The sequence below is a fragment of the Rattus norvegicus genome, chromosome 10 (genome assembly GCF_021556685.1).
Source record: "Rattus norvegicus strain SHRSP/BbbUtx chromosome 10, alternate assembly SHRSP_T2T, whole genome shotgun sequence".
NCBI classification, from domain to species: Eukaryota; Metazoa; Chordata; class Mammalia; order Rodentia; family Muridae; genus Rattus; species Rattus norvegicus.
In genome coordinates, this window is record NC_141543.1 from 52202457 (window position 1) to 52208456 (window position 6000).

The following is a 6000-nucleotide window of genomic DNA, read 5'->3' on the forward strand; positions in this document are numbered from 1 at the left end:
CGTCGAGTGTGCTCAAAGCCCTGCTGAGTTTAATCCCCTGCACCAAATAAACAGTAAGTAATCTCAGCATTTAGGAAGCAGAGGCAAGAGATTTATAACTTCAAAATCATCCTGAACTACACAGTGAATTCAAGCCACCCAAAGCTACACAAGAACCTATCCAAGGAAGGGGGATAAAGGTGTTGTCAGGTTTTATCTACTGAACTGGAAGCTCTGGGGTGGAGCCTGGCAACCAACTGAAACCAACCCTCTAGGGAATCCTGAAGCACAGCAAATTAGAGAGTGGATGAATGTCTTTCCCATGAAGTAGTCCTTGTTGGTCTTACTTTAGAACAAATCAAGCTCAATGATGGGTGGGTCCCACCCCACCCAGCCAGGAGACCCACTAGACCAAGGCCCAATGCCCAGCTCCAAAGCAATCTGCCATGAGGCTGTGGCAGCCGAACTATGCCATTAGATTCTCTAAACCACTACGCTGCAGGATAAGAGAGATGTGACAATGACATTACCAAAGAAGGGGGAGAGCAGATGCAGCCTGCATTCAAGTGATTAATTATAAATGCTTTTAAATTCACATCATGCATTAGCCCTGGATGGCCAGCCATCCCTCAGGAAGAGCTTATTTCTCCATTTGTCAGCTGAGTTACATGACCAAAGCCTTAGACAAAGTCCCTATGGACCAACTCTGCGCTGCTTTGAACAGAGAAAGCGGAGATACCATTCTTTCTCCAGAACACCCTTAAAAGCAGTACACTCCTTAACTCAGATCCACAGGAAGCCAAACCGGGATCACAGAAATGAAGCCCAGTCCAGGACCCAACAGTGCTGGGAGAGTTACCAGAAGAATCAATCAAATCTAAGGAGGCAGGGACCTCAAAGAGGCATGGTTTTGTTTCTGTTTCTTTTTTTTTTTCTAAACTCCAAACCTAAATAAAACACTTATCATAAAAGTAGCCCATTCAATTATTGACATTCAAATCACAGTACTTCCACAGACCCTAAGGTCTGGAGAAAACAGGAACTTTAACACATTTATAGATCCCAGCCTTTCAAGGGATTCATGGACCCAGTGTGGAATACTATGCTGAGTCTTGCAGCTTAACCCAGCAGTTCTAACCGTTTCCACTCACATATGGGCTTCAATTCCAATCCTATGCTCTGATGAAAATGGTTCTGTTTTAAAGGTTGCTAAAAGAGCATCAAGATTTTTAGGACTCAGACTTCTCAATCATCAGACTGCTAGCAGGTATGGTCAAACAAACCTCTAGATACAGTAGCTGAATACACACTTAACTATATACATGTTTCTTTGGACTTGTTTTTCTAAGTTTCTATTTTTCAGGCACTATAAACAAACTAAGAAAATTCTAGGCCAGATGTGGTGGCATTTACCTTTAATCTCAGTACCTGAGAGGCAGAGGCAGGTAGATCTGTGAGTCCAAGGCCAGCCTGATCTACAGGACAGTGAGGCCTACATAGAAAGACCCTGCATCAAAAGAAGAGAAAGAGAAGAGGGACAGACGGACAGACAGATAGGCAAACAGGAAATAAATTTGGGTTGGAGAGATGATTCCACGGTTAAGGGCACTAATTGCTCTTCCAGAGGTCCTGAGTTCAATTCCCAGCAACCACAAGGTGGCTCAGAACCATCTGTAATGTGATCTGATGCCCTCTTCTGTCATGCAGATATACAGAAAATAAATTTGGGGGGTGGAGAGATAACTAAGTTAAGAGCATTTGCTGTTCCTTCAGAGGATCCATCTCAGTTCCCAGCAACCATGTCCAGAAGCTTGTAGTATCCCACACCTTTTTCTGGCCTCTGAGAGCACTGTACCCATGTACACAAAGAAATGCACACACATAATAAAATAATAAGCAATAAGACAAGTCTTAATTAAGAAAGCTAGTCATGGGGCTGGAGAAATGGCTCAGTGGTTAAGAGCACTGGCTGCTCTTCCAGAGGTCCTGAGTTCAAATCCCAGCAACCACATGGTGGCTCACAACCATCTGTAATGGGATCCAATGCCCTCTTCTGGTGTCTGAAAACAGCTACAGTGTACTCACATACATAAAATAAATAAATCTTAAAAAAAAAAAAAAAAAAAGAAAGCTAGTCATGGTGATGAATACCTTTAACCCCAGCACCAAGCCAACCTGATCTACACACTGCATTCCAGGGCAGCCAGAGCTAAATAAGCAGTGAATGACTTATCAGAATGTTTGTCAGCTGGAGGCTCGATACATCTCAATAGCAGAGTTCTTTGCTTAGCAAGTGTGAAGCCTTAAATTCAATTCCCAACACTGCACAGGAAAAAAAAAAGAAAGTGATCCACTGGACAGTCATTTCCCGATACAAATGGTGAACAGTAGTGGTTTGTGTAGGAGCAAGTTTAAAAAGTGGGACTTGTACAGAATCATAGAAACATCACCCTGGCCCGCAGGACTACTTATTAATAGACCTGAGTACTACTGTATGTCACAGACTGAACCAAGCCTTGGAAATCCAAAGAAAGACAAGGCAACCCTGGTCTCAAAGATGTCAGTCTCAAAATGCCCAGAGTACTCTAACAAACCCTGTGTGGAGGGGAGGCGAGTAGAGGAAGACGGGCCCAAAGATTGGTAGTTGGCAAAGGCTTGACAGAGAGGCAAGCTTAAACCCAAATAAACTTAACCAGCAGACCAAGGGCCAAGCATGGCAACCCATGCCCTGTAATTCAATCCCTGGAGAGGGTGAGGCAGGAGAATCAAATTCCAGACCAACCTGGGTTACACAGTGAGACCCTTTGGGGAATGAGTTCTCTGAGTATCGCTCAGTGTCACCAGGTGCTCATGGCAGTCAATCACACCCCATGCACAGGACAGGACAGCTTTGCACACAGTGGACAACTGAGTGAAATTCATTCTTTCCATGATTTAGTCCACAAAGAACTCAAAAGTTGCCACTATTAATTACATTTAAAACGTCCTTTAACTTCTAGAAATAATAATAATAATAATAATAGCACAAACCATTAAAATAAGTCAGATTCTCCAAAACTTTTCGACTACTTTCACAGGACTCTTATCAGAACCTCCACTCTTGGGAAATCTATTCCTCATTATGAAAGATTACATAAGAGGCAGTCATATTTCCAGATAGGTTCTACAAAGGACGGGCCGTTTTTCAGGACTACAAACACCATGCCAGGTATTATCACTTAGAAGTGATACACCTGGGCTAGAGAGAATGCTAAGCAGTTAAGAGCACAGACTTTTTTAAAGAACCAGAGCTCACTTCCCAGAACCCCCATCAGACAGCTCCCAACTAAATATACTCCAGCTGCAGGGAACAGGACAACTTCTGCACTCACAGGGCACCTACACTATACACTGCCCTCTCAGCCACACGCATACAATTTTTTTTAAGTTTCCCGTTTCTTTGTTACTCAGATGTTTGGCACCATACACCCCGCAGGGAAAGGAGATCAACACTGCCCCCATCCTTCTACCTCAGAGCTCAGGGAGAAATCCAAATACCCCACAAAATTACTCAAACTCAGCCCATGTGGTACAGTACTTTGCAATTAATGTTTACAAAACAACAGCCCAGTCACATAGTTACAGATAACTAGCTTAACTTTAAAACTAGGAAAACCAAACTTTAAAGTCACAAAAGCAGTCTGGGTGTGGTGGCCTTTAATATCTCCACCCAGATGAGGGTGGATCTCGGTGCATTCAAGGCCAGACTGACAACCTAGTGAGACTCTGTCATAAAACATAACAAAAGCAAACATACAAATAAAAAATGAGACCTACAGGTGTTCCCCAACACAGTCATTAATCACGAACACCCTTCAGAAGCAAGCTGCAGTTCTTCCCATGCTCATTTAAATACAGACAAGAGCTTCATTACCAACAAGATATAGATGGAAGGCTTAATTACCAACGCAAAGCCGATCACTGTGGATCCAGTATCTACCGCTATCACTCTATCTCTAGAGTTACAAGACCACGAAGTTCCCGTTAAGTCTTCGTTATATTACATAATAATGGGGATGTCGATCCTAGAAATTCACCTTTTTCATTTCAACCCCATTTCAATCCCTTCTTCCACGGGTTATTTTCTTGAGTATGCAGAAGAATTCACACATCTTTCTCATCTTTCTTTACCCATTTTCTTGTATGAATGTTAAAAATAACAGGCAAGCGACTTGGGGAATCCTTAACGTTGAAGGAATCCTTAAGTGTCCCGGAGTTGGGGCTTCCAGCTGTGTCAGACACCCTATCCCTAGATGACCTTGGGCAAACTAACACATTTTTTGGGCCTTAGTTTCCCTAGTCAAAAATCACAAGAATGGCTAAATCCTATCCTTCCTGAAACAGACTTCAAATGCGTTCCCAAGGCAGCACTAAAGTGAAGAGGCCGCTGGGAAGGACTGAGGCCCCAGACCAAGGAACGAACTTGTACCGACCAACCTAAGGTTTCTAGGGAGCTCAGACGGTCTGCTCCCCCTGCAAAACCACTGGGCCAACTTCAGGTTGCAAACAAAAACCTGTTGGCCCGGACTCCTCTAGGAATGGCCTGCCTCTCCCAACGCGCTCGGCTCGCGCTCGGACGGAGCCGGCCCGCCGGCCCACAGGAGAGCGAGGGTCTCCCGGAAGAGGCCGACCCCACGCGCGGCTCGCCCACCCGGACTCGCCCAACAGGGCCGCCAGGTCTCTGCCATCCCACGCGGAACAAAAGGCAGCTGGAGCCTGGCTTCGCCGCCCCCGTCCCCGCTGTGCTGTGGAGTGGGGGCCGGGTAGGGGAATCCAGTCCCGGGGGCGAGAAAGACGTGGGTAAGGGAACCCCTTCCCCCGGTCCCCTGGGGAAGGCCGGCCGACTCGGACCCGGGTGAGCCGGGGGAAGAGCATGCTCTGGGGAGGGGCGGGGTTGTTCCAAACTGAAGGCTCGGGAGATGAGGTGTGAGGCGAAGACAGGAGCCGAGGCTGGGAGGCAAACGTCCTCTCTCAGCTCAGAGCGGGCTCAGGTGGGGCGGAGCCTGGCTGAGCAGTCCAGCCGGGTGGGGTCCGGCTGGCCGCACAGTGCACGCCCCGGCCAACGAGGGGGAAGCCGGTGCTCTAGGGGAGTCCACGCACTGGAAAGAAGGTCCGCGCCCCGCCCCGTCCCGACTCCCGAGACACCACCACATCAAGCCCCGCGAGTCCCGGCTCACCTCTGTTCCCGGCCAGCGCGAGTGCAAGGCTGCAGCCGCCGGCGACGCTGGAGAGGCGGGAGCGACCCGAGCCCGTGCAGCGTTTGACACCCACACGCCAGCCAACATGGCGGCCGAGAGGGGGCGCGCCGGCAGCGAGCGCGCGCGCGCAAGCCCCTCCCTCTGAGCTCTAAGGCTCCTCCCACACGCCCACTGGCTCCGCCCTTCTTAGCTCCTAGGCTCCGCCTCTAAACCGGTCCGCCCCTCCCACAGATGCCCCCAAGGCTGCCTCTAAATAGCTCCTGCTACTACGCAAACCTAAACAAATTTATGAAGCCATAACTCAGAGTCCTACACATTCCCCCCGACCTCTACAATTCCCCAGGGCATACATAACTACCTTAACCTTCAATCCATGCTCCTCCCTTAAATCCTCAAAGAACCCCGCCTAGCCTGCTCAGAACCATGGCCACTTAGTCTTTCTACTTGCACATGGAAAATGTGCAATGGAAGCTGAGACAGGAAGGAGGCCAGGTGCTGGACAGGGTTGATTTATTTAGCTACAAGTACGTTCACTTCGTGGAGATTAATTTTTATGCATATTTCAGATTTGTGTGCTTTGCCTGTGTGTGCATTTCCATAAAAATGTTGAGTCTAGAACTTGGCAGCCCAAGTGGTTGAACCCTCGGAATTTAGCAGCCCCAACTGCAAGCCTACAGTCTCACTCTTAGGTACCCAACAAAGCAATGTAGGGTCACATGCCAAACTATGGGGGGCACACAGAAACAGGCCAGAGATGAGAGCAGAGCCTATCAGGAAGACAAGC

The 6000-nt window shown here is 47.9% G+C and overlaps 1 protein-coding gene across 26 annotated transcripts in view; it reads right to left on the reverse strand.

The window, feature by feature from the left end:
- Epn2 (epsin 2) overlaps positions 1-5315 on the reverse strand; it is a 61863-nt gene extending 56548 nt beyond the window's left edge. For 23 of the 26 annotated variants that reach the window (XM_087574055.1, XM_087574051.1, XM_087574042.1 and 20 more), the window contains exon 1: positions 5196-5303. The gene's annotated coding sequence lies outside the window, so the exon portion shown is untranslated. Of the gene's footprint in view, positions 1-4055; positions 4637-5195 lie in introns of those variants that run through there. The other 3 variants (NM_001033914.2, NM_001305628.1, XM_087574061.1) reach the window with 2 other exon arrangements.
- Between the last annotated feature and the right edge of the window lie 685 nt (positions 5316-6000).